The 22,187-nt window shown below is 42.4% G+C and overlaps 1 protein-coding gene and 1 long non-coding RNA gene across 11 annotated transcripts in view; one reads left to right on the top strand and one right to left on the bottom strand.

Annotated features, from left to right (window-relative positions):
* The window catches only part of PARD3 (par-3 family cell polarity regulator), a 581,703-nt gene that overhangs the window by 51,631 nt on the left and 507,885 nt on the right, over positions 1-22,187 (bottom strand). The window lies entirely within an intron of this gene.
* On the top strand, positions 4,953-14,143 carry LOC105002982. Its single transcript, XR_827048.1, has 3 exons — positions 4,953-5,964; positions 6,096-6,252; positions 9,769-14,143. It is a non-coding gene; the product is annotated as an uncharacterized LOC105002982 (long non-coding RNA).

The raw sequence follows: 22,187 nt of genomic DNA, 5'->3' as shown, positions 1-22,187 counted from the left end.
AGACTCCAGAAAGAGAAGATCTGCTCAAGAACAGCTGTGTGGGGGCGGGGGGTGGCCACTGGGACAGCAGAGGTCAAATCAGGGGTGTCCTGCAGGAGGACCCAGATGAGAGGGGGTCCAGTGGTAGTGCCAACACTCAGAAGTAAGGGTTCTTGCTATTCACACCATACAGTTCCCCAAGCGATACATACCAGACAGAAAGAGGTAACAAGGAGCGAAGGAACCCAACGGGGGTATTACTCCCTGTTGTTGCTTTCCCTAGTTTTTATAGTCTTAATATATAAAGAGTAAACACAGACCCAAAAATGGTTACATGAAATACCACGCACCTTAGCTGACTTGTGGAAAGCAGGGAACAAAAATCACTGAGACAGACTTTCCCTAAAGCAGAGAAGAAGCTTGTAAAAGGCTTTGTATTTCCAACAAAGGGCTACCAAACAATGAAGAAAATGATGAGACAGCCATAAAAACCATTTCTTCTCTTTTTGACTAACTTGTGAGAGATGAGCGGAAAGGTTTCTGTTTATTTCAGATGGGCAGTTTTTCCACTGAGCCGTTCAGATTGGGGAGCACGCTGAAGCACGATCACAGTTTACTGCTGCCATTGGCGAGTGCAAACAGCTTCTGTGTGAACTGTCATAATGCTTGCAATTTCCAAGAATTAGACCAAAAGAGATACCTTCAGGTCATTCAATGCCTTAAGACTGTTGTCCTGCAGTCCCTAAGTCATGTCCAACTCTTTGCGACCCCATGGACTGCAGCATGTCAGACTCCTCTGTTCTCCACTATCTCCTGGAGTTTGCTCAAATTCATGTTCATAGAGTCAGTGAGGTTACCTAACCACTCATCCTCTGCCACCCCCTTTTCCTTTTGCCTTTCCCAGCATCAGGGTCTTTTCCAATGAGTTGGCTCTTTGCATCAGGTTGTCAAAGTATTGGAGCTTCAGCATCAGTCCTTTCAATGAATATTCAGGGTTGCTTTCCTCTAGGATTGACTGGTTTGATCTCCTGGCCGTCCAAGGGACTCTCAACAATCTTATACAGCACCACAATTCGAAAGCATCGATTCTTCAGCACTCAACCTTCTTCGTGGACCAACTCTCACATACGTACATGATTACTGGAAAAGTCATGGACTACACTTATCATAAATATATTCTATAATATATCGGAATGTTCTAAACAGGAACATGCCAAAGCTTTCAACGAGGAATAGCAGCTGTTGAATTCTTCTCGCCAAGATACAGGACAATGCAAGGCAAAGAATCCCAGTCTGCAGCAGACAGAACAGGAGACCAGTCCTTTTTTTTTTAAACTTTGACAAACATTTAAGTAAATTTCAGCAACAAGTTTTGCAGACATTTTACAATCACTGCTGAGCACGTCTTGTACCTTTGCTATGGGCAAACAATCAAAAGCTGACTTCCATATAAAGAAATTGTTCTTTTCCCACCTGGAGGGAGGGGAGTTTAGGGGAGAATGGACACATGTATACGTATAACTGAGTTTCTTTACTGCCTACCAGAAACTATCACAGCACTGTTAATCAGCTATACTCCAATATAGAATAATAAAGAGGTTTTTCAAAAAAGAAATTGTTCTTTTTCAAAATTTACAAAGTAATACTTCTGGTTTCTCTCCTCAATGGATAGAGACACACACATATACACACACACAGTACTGCAATATCATAGTCCTTTTTGTTTGCTTTTTAAAGGCACATGGTAGCATTTCTGAAACAAACTGACTGAAAACATCCATAGACGTTATCAAGTCATTAAATGGAAAGTTTTCAAGAAATCACCTGGCCTTGACCCTTGACTTCAGTCAATTGAGTATCAGTTATTTAAAACAGATAAGTCTTTCTTTTTCCTTACAAAAGAGGGGGCTTTTCTCTTCAGCCCCTGACAGAATCTAACCCTACCATTTCCTTAAATTCTAAGACACAGACAAAAAGAAAATCTTTAAACTCATTTCACCCTTATTTTAGCTTTCAGAAGAGTAGGAAAATGCTTGTCAGACTCAGCCTCATAAAACCCATTGTGTTTCTGAGAATAAGAACTAGGTCTCCATCCAGTTTTCTCTTTCATAAGCTGAGTAAATCTCAGTTCTCTAGCTTTGACACAAAGCCTCCCCTCCATCCCTTCAGTCCCGTTCGTGAAGCCCGCCATAAGCAGAAATCAAATTTCACTCTGGCCTTCTATCACATCTCCAGCACACCAGAACCTTCTATTAAAAATCAGGAAAATAAGAAATGTAAGAAGCCAGAGTCTGTGTTTCCTGAAACTGTACTGAGTATCTAACATGTTCTGAGGCTCTGTCTTGGGGACAAACTTCATCACCGCTCCAAAGGAAAAATGGTCCGTTATTTTTCCCAAGGCCAGCTCGAGCTTTTGTGTCTCTATTTTACACTCTCCTCCACCCACCTGCCAGCACACTGCCCTCTCTACTCCTGCTCATTCTGGACGAACAACTAGGACAGCCCTACCTGAGTTATTTTTCTCTTACATCATCAGTGCCTCCTTCATCGCTGGCTGATTTAATTCAGCTTCATAACATTTCCTTGACCTTTCTTCCTCTTCTGCTGAGTTATAGATGCTCAGTTCCATCTCTACCTTCCATGTCCACTGCTGCCCGAGAACCACTATATCCCCCATGCCCGCTTCACACTGCCTTCTCAGCACCCAGCAGCAGGTGGGCATCAACTCCACCCACTACACCCTCACAGGACATTCTGATAGCTACATAAGTGAATGACCTCTTTAGGGGCTCATTTCCAGCGCTAATTGATGCTTCTGCCTCTCTTCCCTTGGCAAAAACATGAATCCCCCATATTTGTTAAGGAGTACCCCAGACTGACACATCTCTTATCTTTGCTGCAGCCCTAGACTGGCACATTCCTTTCCTGCAGCTCTGACTTCTCTCCTAAAACCCACATCCATCATTCTAATGGCCTGCCTGCCTGCCTGTATCTCACCTGCATACACTGATGACATCTCTAACCTGGTATACACAGTTGGCCTTCTGCATCTGTGAGTTCTCCATCTTTGAACTCAACAAACTGAGGATAAACAAAAAAAATTGGAAAAAAAATTCAAGAAAGGTCCAAAAAACAAAACTTGAATTTGTCATGTGCAGGCAACTATTTACACAGTATTAGTGTTGTCTTAGGTATTATAAGTCATCTGTGCTGTGCTGTGCTTAGTCGCTCAATCATGTCTGGCTCTTTGCGACCCCATGCACTGTAACCCGCCAGGCTCCTCTGTCCATGGGATTCTCCAAGTAAGAATATTGAAAAGGGTTGTCATGCCCTTCTCTAGGGGATCTTCCCCACCCAGGGATCGAACCCAGTCATCTAGAGATGATCTAAAGTACACAGAGGGTGTATGCAGGTTCTATACAAACATTATGCCATTTTACAGCAGTGGATTTTGGTATCTGTAAGTGGGGGGGTCCTGGAACCAATCCCCCATGGATACAGAGGGACAACCAAACAAAAATGAAGTTTTTCTACCTAGAACTTCCCCTATTTCTCTCATCCTTATATTGGTTAATATGACCACCATTTTGTCTTTAAAATCAGCCACTTCTTTCTCCCTAATTCTTCCCTCAAACTCAATGAGCTGGACTCAAAGATATAAAGAAGGAATAAGGGATTTTACTTTAATGTTGATAAAACAATAAACTATGGAAAATAGTTCTGTTCTATAATTTAGTAATAATTTTATTACTAAAATTGAATTTAGTAATAAAGCATGGTGTGTTCCAAAGTATGGATGATACTCTTTCTTAAGAAGTACTGGTGGATGTCAATTCTTCTCCTGAGTCTCACAGAAAATTCTATTTTGACCTTGACAAATGGAAACACCAGAAATTTCACTTGCATTAAAAAGAGCTCAGAAAAATCTCAAAGACTCTGAACCCCTGTACAGCTGTCTGAGGCCCTTTCACCCCCCTAGAAGAGAGGACAGTCACAAACCAGTGGGCACACACCCTCCACAACTCACACACGCAATACCTAACCTATAATTCTGAAACACTTCTTTTAATTTTCCCCCCAGATTTATTGAGAAACGATTGACATATGTCACTGTATAAGTTTAAGGCACACAGCATGTTGGTTTGATTTATATTTATTAAGAAATGATTACCACAGTAGATTCGGCAAACATCCATCTCCTCTTAGAGACATAATGAAAAGAAAGAACAAAAAAGGATTTTTCCTTGTGATGAGAATTCTTAGGATTTACTCCCTAAAGAACTTCTCTACAGATCATATTGTACTTTACCTCCCCCCTCTTTGTGACCTATGCTTTCCTCCATTTCTAGTTCAGGATGGGCAGCTGCTGTCATTCAGTACCCACATTCTGAATACTCCATCTGAAACAATGCACTGTGTTGGGGCCACTATTTGAGAAAAATCAAAAAATAAAACTATGGCGCCAACTAAGACAGTGATTTGTGAGAACAGATAATGCACGGCCTATTTGTCTGGGCAGTAACGATAATAAACCGGGCGCACCACGGAAGATTTACACCTGCTGTGGCGTCAGCTCTCCGCTGCCTTCCCCTCGGCTGCTGGCACGCCGCGTCTGTGTGTCTGTCTGAGGCAGTAACCTCAGGGAAGGGAGTAGCTGAGTTTGGCTACCGAAATCTCCCACTTCTCCACAGAAGCACATTAAATATTGTTGACTAACAATTGTTCATCCAGATCTCACTTCCCCAAAGACAAACTACGATTGAGTATCCTTAGCCCCAATTATACTGAGCACCTGAGGGTCACTAAGAAGGTCCGCCATCATTGTCGGCTTCCGCCAGCATTTGCATGTTGGTGTGAAGGGCTGCATGGAGAAGGAAATGGCGACCCACTCCAGTGTTCTTGCCTGGAGAATCCCAGGGACGGGGGAGCCTGGTGGGCTGTTGTCTCTGGGGTCGCACAGAGTCGGACACGACTGAAGCGACTTAGCAGCAGCAGCAGCAGTGACGGGCTGCAGCGCCTGAAGGCGTGCTTCCCGCACACAGTTAGGCTCCCAGGAAAGCCTTTTCATTACACTTTCTACACTACGAACAGTACTGAGTGTGTTTCAAGAAAGGGTGCTCCATAAGTGACAAGAGTTCTTCATTCTCTAAAGAAAAAGAAAAAAATTAAAAACAAAAAAAAACAAAAAACAAAAAAAACCTCTCAAGCCAAGAAATTACTCCTCTGGTTAGCAGGAGAAAATGGAAAAAAAGCAATATTCAGGTAAATGGAAAAAAGAACATCTTCTGAAATGAAAAAAAGTAGAAAGCACATAAAGGACCAGAACTGAGGAAAATAGAAAAATGTCTTCCTGAAGGGTAATTTATCTGTGATATAGTCTAAACTTATTCTACCAATTTCAAACAGAATAACATGTTTATGCTTGAAAGTGTCTCTACTCTAGTAATGGAAGATAGTTTTATATGACATGAATTTCTCAGTTGTTTTCTAATTATTTTCATAGCTACGCACGTGTGTCCTTGGGAACAATAATAGACTCTTGGTGCTAATTGAAACACCCACTGACCCTGTCCTAAAATCCTGTACCACCATCAACAGAAAGGGCTGCCCTCTGGCCTTCACTGATCCCAGGGGTGCAAGCGTACTATGTTGAAACATGGATCTTTTGGAGCAAAGGTCATGTCACTAGTAATGGTTTCAGGTTCAGTTCTTCTTTTCTCCTCAATCAAAAGGCTGAATATTTGACAGAACTGTAACTTGTGAGCTATCCTCACTTTATAGCTTTAGTATCAGTTGCTGAAATAGAGTTCTGAGACCCTTAGCTTAAATATTTTATGAAAAATGCCTCCTCCGACAGAAATGTTAATAATTTACTACATGATGGGCTATACTCTGCGATTCAGAAGTGCTTATTTAGTAATAGGTTTGTATTTGGTAGGAAAGCTTAGTAGATAATTCTTTTGATGTACACTTTTATCTGAAATGGTGAGTTTTTTTCTGCTAAACTATGTTAGCATAAAAAGGTGTATGAGTGAATACTCATTTTAAAATGAGTTTCTAAAAAAAAATAAAATAAAATGAGTTTCTAATTTTTTATTTTTTTTTCTTTAATCCAGAGAACCGACAGCATGTTTTGGGGCTATGCCAACACGTTTTGCCAAAGCCTGGTTTGGATGTTAAATATTCAAAGCCCACACATTGCTATGTGGTTCCATTTAGCCAAGAACTTTCCTGAGACATCGAGGGAAATCTCCTGGACAGGCACAGGATTTGGTAAGTCGTCAAGAGGATGATGTGGTTTGCTTTGATTGTCCTGACGGGATCTCCCTACACAGGGTTTACTGGCTCTGAGGTAGTTACTAAAGAGAGCATCTATAATCAACAGCTGTGTCCTGATGTTTTGCCAATCTGAGCTCATAAAATATGACATCGGTAACATATTTTAAACATGATTTGCTTTTGTCTTTTCAACACCAAAACTCCCACTTTTGCATTTTCTTTCATCCAAGGCTTTCTACTACTTTAAGGGCATTAATTATGCCATACAAAATCCTCCCAGAGTAATTACTGGTGTTACTGTTATCCTAATTATCCATAATACCAACAAATCCACTTTCTATATTGGCTTGCATCATAGATATACCTTCATGGAATATGCTTTAATGTTACCTAGAAACGGCCACTGCCTTGTTGACAAAGAATTCTGAAATGCACACCACAGACTCTTCCCTGTTTCACAGTGTGCTTTCCACATTACATTTTGGCGTTCAACTTCTTTTTCTAAAATGCCTCTTCCCTACACAGACTTTTCCCTGTGAGTAGGAATTAAGTTCACCAGCTACACTTCCTAATTAATTTCAGACAGACTGATGCTATGCACATCAAAGAAAGAAACAGCTGCTGAAAACCCAACTTTGACTTACTACCCATTGCAGGAAAATACAAAGAGGAGTGCAATCTTTCTAGAAGCTTACAATTGTAGGGGCAGATCAGATGCAGAACAGAGCACAGGAGTAAGTCTGGTGTCCCATGATGGTGACAAAAGGAGACAGGAAAACAGTCTGGGAGGAAGACACGTAGGGGAGCTGGAGTTGACAAAGCAAGCTGGATATTCTGGTGATAAACTTGAAGCTGAAAGTTCAAGTTTGTTTTTATAAATATAATGAGAAACTTTTGGAAACCCTAAGGAGATGATAACGTGATCCAAGAGGTGGCCAAGGAAGACCCCTTGGAGGTGGCCAGCTGTCTCCCCATCTCTCCTGGAGACCGAATGGCGGAAAACGGGCATTGAGGGATTTAGATTACAGCAAAAGAATACATTTCCAACAGTGAGACTTTATTAAACAAATAATGGAAGAGATTAGAGAAGGAAACTGAAAATTTCATCTGTGCAAGTCTTTAAAATTGGGATATATTTTCAACAACCTAAAGAATGGAGCAGGCTTCCCAGGTACCTCAGTGGGAAAGAATCTGCCTGCCAATGCAGGAGATGTGGGTTCGATCCCTGGGTCGGTAAGATCCCCTGGAGAAGGAAATGGAAACTCACTCCAGTGTTCTTGCTTAGGAAATCCCATGGACAGAGAAGCCTGATGGGCTACAGTCCATGGGGTCACAAAGAGTCAGACATGACTGAATGACTCAACAACAACAACAGAATGGGGCAGTAAGGCATGGAGTGTACTGAGTCGCAACCACAACCATTAACCTCCAAGGATTAACAAAGGCTCCTTGTCTCTCTCCGCTTGGATTCCTCCTCCAGGCTTGATGGTCAGCGTGAATCCCCATGGTCCTTCACATAACAACCCCTGACCCAGAGAGAGTGTCTGCAAGGTAACCAGCACAGGGGAGCCCAGATCAGATGCAGGGAATCAAGATTCAGCTTCTGTATGACATGAACCCACAGCATTAGATTCGTTTGCAGAATCCTTCACAAACTCAGTTCACCCATTCAGATTTTAAATCTGGCATCTTCAGAAGATGTTTAGCCTTTGGTTTAAGATACTACTGAAATCACAGGTTTATCCATCCAACAACTCAGATGCTTACTGTGTATAGGTGGTAGACACAGAGTAACAGAGTCACCACCATCCTGGGAAAGACAGGCATGTAAAGAGTTAATTATGCACCAGAGTGACCCATGTTAGGACAGAGGGAAGCTCAGAATGTGGGGAAGCACATATGGCAGACAGTGACCCTAGACAGAGGGTACAGGGACACAGGCAGACACAGAGTGATCCTGGGAGAAAGAGTCAGGCAGTTGACTGCAGGGCAGAAAAGGGTTCTTCCCAGATAAAGGGCAAGGCATGTTGGAAGGCATTAGGTGCCATCACGAAAGAGGATGGTGAGAAAGCCTATGGCACAGGGAAATCTGGCAAAATCACCATTACAATCTCAACTGGCATTCTCTCTGCCTTCCAGAGATGAGGGTGCTTTTTACAATATTTAAGTAAGACCTTCAGCCTTGATTAGAGCGTCTGTCATATGAATATATATTTGCTGGCTCCTAAGAAGAATGTGTTAGACATGGAATTCGAATGCCCTTTTGTTTATCAATGGCCACTAAGAACTGTAATCAAGCCAAGTCCTCTTATCTAAACAAAACTCACTAAATGTAAGGGTAGATGTCTAAACAGAAAACATGATTTACTGATCACTGATTTCTCCCCCCGTAAACATTCACTCTTCATTCGTGACATATATTCTCATATGTGGACACATGTGTTTATGCATAATATCCATCAATCGAGGGGGAAAAAAGGGTGTCACGTGGAATATATGATTTGGCAAGCTAGAACTCAAGCTTTACCAAGAGGCAAAAAGAAGCTTCAATGAATATTTTTAAGTTTTTCCGGTTATATATCAGCTCAAACTATAAAACTCAGAGTAAAGATAACCAAAGTTGTGTTTGTAGGTTCATCACCCACTGGGCCTTCTTCACAGCCTTTGTCCACTTCATCAGCATGGCTAAGAGGTCGCTAATAGGAACTATGGATAAGGTCTCTGCCAGGGGTCAAATCATAGAAATCTCACGAAGGGATATAAATTCAATTTGTACAAGAAAGGGAAAGGAATGTCCATGTATGATTAGTAGAAATATGGGTTTGGGCTAGGCTGCCTGGCCTACACACGTCCTGTTTCTTTTCAGCACGGAAACCTGTACCATTCTCCAACCCCACCCCCATCAAAGGTGTGTAAACCAGAAACTGTCCACACGGGGAGGCTGCACAAATCGGCCTCCAGGTTCAGAAGCAGGAACCCAAACCCCAACTTCTCTGGGGTCTTTCCAATGATTTCCCCCCATTTCCTTCTCCCCATCTCTTTGCCCTTACGAAGGATTCACTCAAAGACAGATTTTTTTGGACAGGCAATTGCTGTTGTAACACAACCTTCTCAAGGGTTAAGTGTAAATGAATCAGAAACATGTGGCTTAAATTTCCCACAAAAATTGAATTCATATGGACTCAGATATGAAAGGGAAAACAGTGTTTTCCAAAGAATGGTTTGAGTTTTGAAAAACTTCAAGTGCTGGGAAAATGGTTTAGGTATTCACTTTGACTTTTAACTATGGCCAGAAATCAGTCATCCATAAAACTCCACAACTTCTTTCTCTTCAATAATGCGTCATGCTCAGGGAAAGCTACATATATAGTGATTATATATACTGATATATAGAGAAGCACCAATCTTCAAAATTTTGTAAAGACCTCCCACATAATCAGATGAGAATGAAACCAAGAAAGGTGCATGTGTATTGTCTGGGAATTGTGAAAATTCACTCTGATTTGGCAGGTCTCGGGTGGGACCTGAAATGCTGTACTGACAGCAGGCTCCCAGGTAACGATGATGTTGATGGTCCATGGACCCCACCAGGGCAGCAAGTCCCCATGCTGATCGTCATGTAAGTCATTTAATACCATGTTTATAGATCTCTGGGATGCCTGAGATTCCTATTTGTTTGATGACAAAAAAAAAAAAAAAAAAAAAATCCAAGCAAAATTACATAAATGAAAATTAAAATATCCTGCTAAAAAGGTATAGATAATTGCTCTGAAATTTACATGACAATATTCACTGATTAGCAGTAATGAGTAATGTATTCATTACGACACAGGAACAATGAGAAAACAAATAAGAAACAGTAAATATTCATCATTAGCAGCTCTGCTACCACTTACACCCTAATCCAACGGGGAATTCTCTCACAAAATCTTCCAAATCATTCTGGACATCAGAGAGACGGCCCGTTTGAATTCAAGCACTTCGTGTTTATCACGTGACTAATTAGGAAGACATCCGCTGGTCTTTTGCACGCATGGGTTTTGTACATACAGATGTCTTATTTTCACAACTAGATTTTAACCTCTGCGAGGGTGGGGACTGCCTTCTTCCTTCCTGAATTCCCCAGAACCCTCAGTGTGCTTTCTCAGTTGACTATGAAACCACCCGCAGGGCCTGTGTAACCATACAGGGTCCTGGTAAACTGCAGATGGCGATTCTTCATGGCTGTCCAACAGCCATAGCCGTTTCTACAATGTCAGAATTCATGCCGCTCAGCACGCAATAAAGCAGGTTCTATTTGTCACCTGGAGGGAGGGGATGCGGGCAGGGGCTGAAGTTGGAGCTGGATAAGGAAACATGCAAGCTCTGAGAAAACATTCACTCTTTACCCACAAGGCTTGTTGAAAAATGTGTGCCTTCTTTCTTCCCTCCGGGGTTGAATGGGCCCATTTTTCATACATGCAGCTTTAGAGGAACCTTGTTAAGATGAAGAATGCTACCTTTCTCCTGCTGGGTAAAGGAAAGCAGAGAAGCAGCATCCCTAGCATCCCACCACAATGGCAACATGAGCAAAGAGAAGAGCAAGCCCCTCAACTTCCAAACCATGACCTCTGACTGCATCTCCAAGAGCAAAGTGATCCCAGCTTCTGAAAAACCCACTCGCAGACCTGCCACTGAAGGAACCACTGGTCACTGCCCTTCCTTTTCCACAGAACAGCACCTGGGCTGCACTAACACAGAAGGTCCTCCCAGGAGCTGAAGAAGGGCAACCAGCCAGTGTGGCCCCAGAATCCTAGCTGTGGGTTCCCATCCCTACTCTGAATTTTTCTGCAGCTGAGACCCTAAAGCCACAACCCCTATCACCAAGGGAGCCGCACAGTCTGCTGACCACCCTCAAGCAGGGATAGGAATCATTTCCACCTTGCAGCATGTTACATGGTTGGCCACTTGGTCACAGATGTGACGTCCTATGTGCTGGTTGGCTAGCTGACCCAAGCATGAGTCACGAAACCTGATGACGGTCTCCAGGAAAAGGTACCCCAATATACACAGGGCCAAACAGAAATAATAGTGCTATCTATTTGAGTAGGACTGTTCAAAATGAACTTCTCAAAGATGCGATGTCAAATTCACCCTTCAAGTGTTAGTTGAACAGCAACAATATGCACAGCATGATGCTAGACTGAGTTTTTGAACAGTGCTGATTTTCCTTCTTTTAACTGCAGAGGGTTGCAGTCTAGGTGGGAAGACAAGAGACACACATGTAAGCAGTTAAGCTGTGTTACAGAGCCAAGGATGTTCATGTCATGAAATGGTAAGAACTACAAGAAAGAAAGAGGGTCCTGAGCTATGTCTTGAAAGTCAGGAAAAACGAGGAAAGAAAGATAAAGGTAAAGCACCCCAGATTGCAGGTATGCAGTCCTGAAACCCTGAGGCTCACCTGTCTGACTGGTGCAACAAGGGCAAATAAGGTAGGAATGTAGGATGTGGTGAAGTTAAGAGAACCATCAAATCAAAGTCTGGCTGCCAGCCAGAGTGGACGCTTTCCAAATAATGCCTCAGAATTCTAAGATGCTACAGAGATGACTCAGAATTCTCAAGGACTTGTATTAAAAGTATATGAATGTAATACATTTAACCTTAAAAATAAGTTCATACTAATAAAATAAGGCTGTTTTGATTAGTTCTATGTACTGAGTTTCTATATAGCTTCAATGAAAAGAAAAGAATAAATGATAAGGGAGAGCTATCTTTTTTAGTTATTACAGGGAAGAACAACATTAGTTAATTTCAAGTATTTTTCTTTTCTTTACAATACAAATTTGCTTCAAGATTAATTTAAAATTCATTGTACTTTAAAATAATACAAATGCTTCATTTGACACTTGGAGGTCCTAGTACCTATGATGGCAAAGTTATTACAGCATCATATTATTAATTATATTCACATGATATGATGAGAACTAATTAAGTCAGAACATGTACTGTTATGGGATTTAACTGCACATGGTCAAAAAAGAACTGCCTTCTGCTTCCTTAAATATACAACATCCACATTAACTTCACGGCGAGTTAAGCATCAGGCAGGGCTGGCCGATATGGGCTTTTGTCCTTGATGACTACAGAAAGATATTAATTTCAGTTTTGCAACTCATTCAGAAAATTGCCTTGATAACTTGGAAAAGCCCTGTTTATGCTTTCTGCCTGTGTGTGTGTGTGTGTGTGTGTGTGTATGTGCAAACACATGTGAGTAAATGTGCATGTGTCTGAACCCAAAGAAACCATGCCAGCCATAAAGGAAATTAAAAATAAACTTAAATATGCTTCCATATGCCAGTGCAGGGGCCCCAGAGACTCGATCATAAACTCGCACATTTAAATTGTCTCCATGAATTTTTGATTCAAAAAGTGTACCGAGCAATTTCATCATCACAATCACATAAAACAAAATATATTTCCACTTGGGGAAAAATATTCCTCGGGCAAGCAATGGGATATTTTATTTAGACATTCAAGTATCAGACAATTTATAATAAATGAACATTCTGGATTTTAAAAAGCCTAATAAAGCTACTACTTTGACTTGTGTTAGAAGGTAATATAGAGTGACGAATATAGGAGATATAAGAAAGGGAATTTAAAACAATCAAATTTATGGGATGATTGAGAGTTTTAAAGTAAAATTATATTAACAATATAAGTGTTAAATCCCCATGTGTCAGCTCATTCCAACCCACTTATATTGCTAAAGAGAAAACAGGTGTTTAAGTTCTTACACTACATTTTTCATACTTCCACCACTGTTCTCCTCTAGCTGTATCAAGATAATTTTCAAATAGTGACTTTAGTTACTGAGCATCCTTCATACAAGGATGACTGAAAACAACCCATCAGTAGAGAAAGAGGTCATTCTCTTATTCAAATATCCAACAAACACACCCCACTAAAATTTTATTTCAGATTTTTGGATTAAAAGTTATCCCTTTGACATGATTTTTAAAATAAGAGGTTGTTATAAAACTGGAGGGTGTCACCATGCTCCTACAATGACTGGCACTTGTCTGCATGTGGACTGCTGGCACTTGATTTGTTAGATTCAAGAAAATAAAAAAAAAAAGAATTGAATCAATTTAATTTTAATTCCAATTAAAAAAATGTGTCTGGCAATTAAATGACAGTCACAGACTTTTAAGCCATGAGGATGCAAAAATAGGGACAGCAAGTCTCACTAATGTGTAACGTTATTAAGAAAAATTTCAGCAAGCATCAATTAAATCGGGGGAAAGGCAACAGAGCGCTGGCGATTAAATTCGTAAAACTGCTTGTTAGCAGAAAATCCACTTGTTTATTGAGAGACAGCCTCAATTAGCTGATGGTGGAAGTGGATAATTTGTTTATTGTTTCCCCTTTGAGGAAAGGTTTTCTTACGTATTTCCAACCAAAATAATGGCCCCAGTGGTGCTGTGTTTTGTCTCTGGGGCAGCTCCTGCCACCTGTACCAGCCGCCTTGGTCCCCATCCCCACCTCCACCCTAGGCTTGCCAATCACTCTCTACACCATCACACACCTTGGAAGAGGCCTGGATTTCTTGGGTTAAGGGACTTAGGTGTTGCCAAGGCTGGTGCAATCAGATCCGAAAATGACTACAATTAAAAAAAAAAAAAAAGTTTGCAAGGGGTAAGCCCCACCATAGGGATGAAAGAGAGCCAAGGATAAAACCTTAAATAACAAAAGCGCCTGAAGTCTCAGTGCTTCCATTGGTACAAGATTGTCAGTGGGAAGTGATTTGCAGTTATGCACAATGAAGGTTTTTTCCTTTACAAATCCTTCCTAGGATCTTCCCTGGGGATCCAGTGGTTAAAACCTGCATTTCCACTGCAGTGGGCACGGGTTTGATCCCTAGTCAGGGAACTAAGATCCCGCATGCCATGCAGCATGGATGAAAAGATAAGATTTAAAAAATAAAATAACATTAAAAAATCCTTCCTAAGAGGAGTGCAGTTGGAGGAATCTGTGCCATTATTTGTTTCTTTTATAAATGTCTTGATCTTCGAATCTAAGGCTAGTGCTAGTATGGATATATATACGCAGAGACATTATGTGTATTCATATGTATAAAAAGATACAACATATATACAGACATTATATACATGCATATGGAAGGCAAGAAAGTAGTGAAAGGACATGCAGTCTCCTAAAAATATACCAAATATTGAACACTGCACTCAGGCACAGCAAATGCTAAAAACGGGGGCAGGAAATAACCAAGTGCTGGGCACTGCTGTGACCAGCGCTCTGCCCACTGCCCTCCCCGCCCTCTGCACAGCTCCTGGGCTGCTATTCTTCTTGTGGACACGTCTTGGTCTATACCTCTTTTAGAGCTGAGATTTGCATTCCTGAGTTGATGGAAGAAGATAAAAGATAAGACAAAGACCTCCCAAATCAATTTGACAAGTATTCATCAAGCAAGATTTCAAAATGTTTAAGAAAGAAAATCTCTATCTTAGACAAAATAAAGTTTAAAAAAAGTCATCCTTTCTTCTCTCCAATTTGGTCTGCTCACTGAGCTGCCAGCTTTCAAGCCTGACCCTTCCTTGATATCCACTTATTGTCCCCAAACCTCAACCCACTGGGCAATTAGAACACAAGAACTGCTCAGCAGCCGCCGCAGTTTAGTCGAATGCCTGATCAAGGAGTTCCCTTGAAAGGGCAGGAAGCCTGCGCCAGGCTGGGGAACATCACAGCCGCTTTCAAGGTGCTGCGACGTCCGCCCTCACAGTTAACAGAGCGACACCAGGCAGAGGGAGTCCTTGCTTCCCCGGCCCTCGCCTCTTCATCTGCTGCGGTAGCTCTGCCCTGATGGGGACCACAGCCCTTGGCCACTCTGATTTCTTCAAGTGTTTCCGACCTTATAAAGCTGTTTACGCAAATTACTATCACTGGGCCTGAGAATGTACTGCAATAACACATAACCTAAAGCAGTGGTTCCCCAACCTTCTCGGCACCAGGGACCAGTTTCGTGGAAGACAATTTTTCCATGGACCAGAGGTTTTGGGATGATTCAACCACATCACATTTATTGCGCACTTTATTTCTTTCTATTATTATTACATCAGCTCCACTTCAGATCACCAGGCATCAGATCTCAGAGGTTGGGAACCCCTGACCTTAAGGATACAGAAAAATACTTCTGCAGAAGTATCTTCTATTGTCTTTGCTATAAAAACTAACATATATAAAATTTTTACATTTGATCAAAATGATTTCATTAGAACAATATATTTTGGATTGCAGATCTCGGTAAACTCTACATTTATAGAGACAAGGAGGATAAAAGATGTATCGTGAATAGATTGAGATTTTTCTAACAAAACAACCAATCAACTTTCCTCTAACATAATTACCTGTAGGAAAGTTGGTTTCTTTTATTCATATATCCAAGTACAGAAAATGGAAAAACCTAAGATTTCAGCAGCAAAAGGGAAGATTATGACAGTCAAGGCATCCTGGGGATGGCTTAACCCACAGCCCACTTTCCACCAGACCACAGAGACACAAATGCACGTGCGCTAAGTCGATTCAGTCTTGTCCGACTCTTTGCGACCCTATAGACTGTAGCCCACCAGGTTCCTCTGTCCACAGGATTCTCCAGGCAAGAATAGTGGAGTGGGTTGCCCATTTCCTCCTCCAGGGGATCTTCCTCACCCAGGGATTGAACCCACGTCTCACGTCTCCTGCATTGGCAGGCAGGTTCTTTACCACTAGTGCCGCCTGGAAAGCCCCACAGAGACGTGGGTGCAAACATAATTTTTTTCTTCTTAAGACAGTGAGTTTTCATGTTTCTGTGAAAAAAAGAAACCCATGAGCGAGAATGCTTCACAAACACTGACTTTTAGTGTAACAATTTCTCCTAAGGAAAATCAGGGATAAGAGATCCTCCTTACTGAGTGGCTTCTATGGAATTATCTGCAATCACCATGTAGAAATGGACAGAGCTGCCTCCGTCTAAACTCGTCATTAAATGCTTGATGCATAGGGGTTGGCGTTTATAGAGGGATGAACACAACTCCAAAGAAGAACTCTTTGGGATAGAAGGAATGGAAAAAACAATTTGGTGATCACGGATATATATGATCATTTTCACTTCCCATAGTCTGCATGGCATGCTGCAGTCCACGGGGTCGCAAAGAGTCGGACATGACTGAACAACTGAACTGAACTGAGTCTACATGGTGGTTAGCTAACTCAGTGCTTTCATAATTTTTAGATGATTATAACTGTTTCACTAATGATGCAGTTGAGGTTCAAAGAAGATACATGATTTGGTTAGACTGTGATATGAAAGAAGCTCTGGAATGAGGACTGGATACCAGGGTCCTGGAGCTGTCAGTGACTGGTGGCCTCTGCCAGGTCACCCAGCCAGCCAGGCAAGAACACTGCCGCCGCCCCTAGGCCCGCCTCCCGTGGGAACCGAGGGAGAGGAAAGCCAGGAATACACTAGGGTGGGGGGAAAAAAGATACCAATATTTCTCCCTGCCCTTCTAACACAGACATAACACACAGGTGATTCATTTAGAGCATCCCCACATCACACACCAAGTTAGTGAGTATATTTTTAAATTTACTGCAGGTCACAGAGGCCCTGAGTGGAGGCATCTATAAACAGCATGGGGATAGCCCTCTGGTGGGACATTTCAGCCGTGTTACTGCTGCTGCTGGAGCAGTCCTCGAGGACACGTGGCATCCTTCAGCTGGCGACAGCCTGTGAGTGTGGCGGGCGTGGAACCGAGAGGTGGTTTCTATCATCTGGTAACACGAGAAACCTGGGTGTTTCCGTGAAGGGAAAGCAAAGCTTCACATAAATCAACTCAAAATGTAAACATACCACTTAAAGATTAATCAAGGTGATTACAGAAAAATAGTGCAGAAAATCTCTGGGACAATCCAACATAAATAAATGTCCCCAGACTCGAAAGAAATTCAGAACTCATTTGTTCATAACGTGACTTGACTTTCTTCACATAACTCATGCCAAATACCACATGTCTGACTACATCTGTCCTAAATGAAATTACCTTCCAGTTACTATCTGATTCTCATCCAGCAAACATACACAAAGCACATATTCAGGTTTATGAACGGGAAAAACGAAGTCCAGGGTTAAAAAAAAAAAATCAACAAAAATAATCAAAAGATCCATCAAAGAGAACCATGCTATATTTTTAATAAAGCCAGATTCTCAACTGCTTCCTTTGGGAACATGTGAAAAAAAGAAGAATGAGCATGTATGCAGGGGACAGGTATACTTAGGCCAGCCTGTGGCTACAACCCCTTACTAGGACAGAACGCCAGTAACCCAGGCAGGCAGAGAAATAGGAGAGGCCAGTTCTTAGCATCCACCAGGAGAACAATCTCTAGAGGGGTCTGAGTTGTGGTTTTGTTGAGGCAGTGAGGTTTGATGGACTCCCCAAGAAGGAGAAAACCACATCTACGGTGATCTGGGCAAACAGGATTGCAGACAGAAGAAACAGCAAGTGAAAAGGCCCTGGGGCATCAAAAAAAATGTACTTTTGAACAAGAAAAGCCTCATTAGCAGGGGCACGGGTGCCCAGCTCAGTGTGTAGTACTCACCACGCATACTCAAGAACCTTAAGTTCCTTTTCATCCTCTGAGCTCTTTCAAATTGGAGAAGGGGCTAGGTTAAGTAATCCAAGATGATTACCTAAGCTGCAACATAGTTTTGGTCACCAGGGAGGCAACTAACACAGGAACTTACTAGCTGGGTGACCTGGGGCCAGCTGCTTCACCTCTCTGAGCCTCAGTGTAAAATGAGGATAATTATTACCATCTTGATGTGATTGCCATGAAGATACATGCCTGGCACACAATAGGTGTGCTAAATTACTATTGACATGATATAAATACTCCTGGCTTGACCAGTCTCTTTTAAGAAGGTTCTCTTGTGGATTTTCTTTTAACAAGTCATTAACTTCTCGAGACACTTCAAGCTAATACACCAAGGCCAATGACAAGAGCAGACCAATTATAAACATGGATCAGTCAGCTCTGAAGCCTTAACACGGTGGGAAGCCATGATCCAATTAAGCAACGTTTGGTTTGTGGATTGCTGTTCAAAACTACGAATCTGTACAATGTCCATTTTGCAAGTTAAAACAGTCACAGGCCAAAATTCAGAGACAGATTTACAGGAAGCTTCAGTTTCAACATCTCCGGACCACTTCTGTAAAGTGCTGAAGAAGAAAAGACCCACCAAACCAGAAAGCATGCTTTCAGAACGTAAATACAACCAAGAGTCCCGTCACCATAATTTGTAGTTGTTTATCCGTTTGTGTCTAGTAGATACATACAAACCTCTCCAGTTTACAAATTTCTTTTTTCCCTCGCAAATCAGTTCACACCAGAAGTCTTAACGGCCATAGGTAACAAGCCATCTTTCTGGAACCTGCTGACATCTGCTTACATGGGATTGCTCTGCAGCTTCATAATTCAGGAGGTCCCTACAGGAAACATTGTGTTTGACCTCTATGCAAATAATATGGGTACTTTCATACATGGCTGCTGGTGTTGCATTTGAAAATGTTAAAATCCAGATTCTTCCAAAGGCAAGGGAGGGATAGAAAAGTCGCACAGCTGGAAACAGGATTCATCCTCAGAAATTGCCCCAACTTATCATATCAGGGTCAACTAAATGTGTCAGATAAGAATTCGGTGAATTTACTTTGGCCAGTGCAGCTCTCCTTCTGAGTACACACGGCTGGTGAAAAGCCAGATGTTTTCAATCTGCAAAGCTTAACACCACCACACAGCAAAACCAGCTGGCAACAGCCTGAAAGAAAGCGTGTGTCTTGCTGGGAGGAGTCCCAGTCCCGGCGTGTTTGATCTTTTACACGCATCAAACAGAGCTCCCCTCTTCCCGAAGTCCATGCCTGTGTCACTGTCCTGGCAGCCGGCTCAGCAAGGACTTTGGAAGCAATAGCATCACCTCATTTTTTTGTTGTTGTTCTAGAGCTCAAAAGTACTTAAAAAAATATACACATCTCCCCAGAAGTAGATCTCTCCTTATATACTAGTTAACCTGAAAGTAACATAAAAATTATTTAACGCCCCCCTCCAATAATCTGGTTTTGTCATAGTACAGACATACATGTGCATGAACACAGGATAAATCTCAGCAAGTCATATTCCGTTTATTCTTATAACTTCGGAAAAGCCAGATTGAAGTTGGCTTGTGCACCAGTCTATGAAGGGTTGTTGTGTAATTACTTGTATTTTTAAAAAATCTAACACAATGAGGGAATCTATCATAGCAAACAACTGCTAAAACCAGCTCTCAAGCACTTCAAAATTACCCATCCATCTAGGTGATACAAGGGCCCAGGCTCAATCCCTGGTCAGGAAATGAAAATCCCACAAGCCACGCAGTGTGGCAATAAATAAATAAATAAAACATCTAGGAAAATAGTGACTTCCTGTATGGCCCAGCTGCTGCCCATCCTCCTATACTGAGCCAAGGTGAGCTGAGCCCAGATCCCTACTCTTAGGTTTTAAACCAAGTACAAGCAGAGCTTGGATAATGAAGAAGGAACAGCAAGAGGTGAAACAATCACACAGCACACTTCCTGACAAGTGCCTGGAATCGCAGGAGAGAAGTTGAATTGTTAGTGGACAGGCCTTCACTCAAAGCAGTCATAAAATCCAGGTTTATTCCCCACTCAGGCTGATCCACATTCTATATCTGTGGTTCTTTCTCCTAAAAATTCCACACAACCTCCCTGGCTCCCACGCCCGCAGAGCTGGACTGACTTGTATACTCACTCTGGCGCGAATCTCTGGCCCTCCTTCGTGATTGGTTACTGAAGGCACCCTCTGGCTCATAGGGGGTTTAGAGAATTAATTAACGTTTGTGAAGTGCTTGTAGATCCACAAGCCGAGGGGTATTATATAAATGCAAATTACTAGCATTATTCTGTTTTCCATAGGGGCAGATTGCCCAGAGCACTCATTCATGCCTTAGAAGAAAACCAAGTCTCCCTATCTAGGTCTTCCTCTGTGAAGTGGGTTGTGGATTTACAACCCAGATCACCAACTTCTGCACATCACCCTGAGCAGGCCTTTGTGGATTTTTAATTTTTTTTTCCCTAGGGGACCTATTTTGGAACTCAGGTTCCTATTTTGGTTCTTAGGCTCGAAGCCTGCAAAAAAGATCAGAACTCATCATGGAGAGCAAATCCCACCTCCAGAAAGGAATTTCAGCTCTCCCCTTCTCTTCATTGGGAGGAGATAAGACGGAGGTCTTGGTTTTTTGGAAAGTTCGCAGTGTCCCCTGGTAGACACAGGAGGCCCTGGCCGAATTCCACTATGAGTGATTACATTCTGCTCACCTCAAGGTCTCCAGCCACTCCAACCGCGAGAAGTATTTATTGCCACTTTCTGCCCTTGAAATGTTTTGCAGTCTCTCTCGGTTCTGTTTAAATACGCGCTGCTTGTACCTGCTGCAGCCCCTCCTCCGGAATAAGGGGAGCAGGCCACCACTACCATGGCATCGCTTTTAGGGCCTAGACCCCTGGTTTATTTTGCTATGTAGATTGGAGGAGCCGTTCATATATTGTGTTTACACATGTACTCTCTGCCTTATCTCTGTTATTTTCACTTTAGACCTAGGAAAACATGTGGGAGGTTATGTAAGCATTACCCTGGGTCTCGATCCTCAAATACCTTTCGCAACTTTTATTGGTCTCTGAGAACTCCATTCCTTAGCACTGAAAAACACTCTTTCCTATCATGTCATTCCAACACAACTTTAGGGCATGATGCCGCAGAGGTCTCCAAAGATGCTAGAGGAAGGGGAAAAGGATTTACATGAGTCTTTTTGTATGTTAAAAACAGAAACAGGAGCAAAGGGAAAGAAAAGGATCTCTGTAAGGAATGCTTCATTTGCAGGATATTTATTGAACTCTCCTATGGAACTCAGCCTTGGAAGAAGGTGACAAGGGCAAGCAGTGGCCACAACTCCCACTCAGGGCTTCATCTCAGAACCAGAACAGTTAATGGGAACGTTGACAGGCTCCAGAGTAGGTAAAGAGGAACAGTTAAGATTGAAAAAGTAAAATAACTCCTTACCTATCATATTACATACACACGTGTGTACATATCGTATATTCCATGGTAGACTTCCACAGTTTTGAAAGTGCTTTACAGTGAGCTCATTTAACTCTCACAACAAACCCACAAGTACTACACCCACTCAACAGATAGGGAAACTCTGCCTCCAAGGAGTGGGTGACAGGCCTAATCACAGAGCTGGTCAAGGTGCATGTCCCAGACTTGGACCCGGGAGCTTGTTCTCCAGGGAGCAGTGGAAAGGGGTCAGCCTCTCGCACTCTAACTCAACTGATGATATGGAGGAAGAGAACACAGGAGAGAGGAAATGCAGGAGGAGCGGGCCAGGGATGTTCAAGGAGATGGGTTACAGCTTTCCCAGACACCGGCTTCTCACCAGCACTTCTGTCAGACTTTCCCACATGGATCTGCTTATACAAGTTGGAATATGAGGTCTGACCCTCAGTCACAGCTCAGTGTGGTCCCCTGGCCTCCACTGGCGAGTCTGAGAGGCTTTCTGGAAGAAGGCATCCCAGAGACTGTGGCTGGCCCCAGATTTTATGCCTCAGTTTCCCTCTGATCAGCCTAGAGTGAGTTACTATCCCCAGGGAACACTGAGTGGGACCGCTGGGCAGGGAGTGGGGAAGGGGAAACACATAAGCAACGCCCACTTCAAAGGCCCATGTGACCCCCTGCCTCTTCTTCGCTTGATATTGAGGGTTCAGCCATCTGTCTCCCCACCAGCCTTGCCCTTCTGGGGTCAGCTCCTTTCTCCTGTATCCCTCACATTTGATGTCTCCCCCTCTTTG

This window comes from Bison bison, unplaced genomic scaffold (genome assembly GCF_000754665.1).
Source record: "Bison bison bison isolate TAMUID 2011002044 unplaced genomic scaffold, Bison_UMD1.0 scf7180017864461, whole genome shotgun sequence".
In the NCBI taxonomy this organism is placed as follows: Eukaryota; Metazoa; Chordata; class Mammalia; order Artiodactyla; family Bovidae; genus Bison; species Bison bison.
The sequence above is the reverse complement of the archived record's forward strand: the minus strand, read 5'-3'. Positions and strand labels throughout refer to the sequence as shown.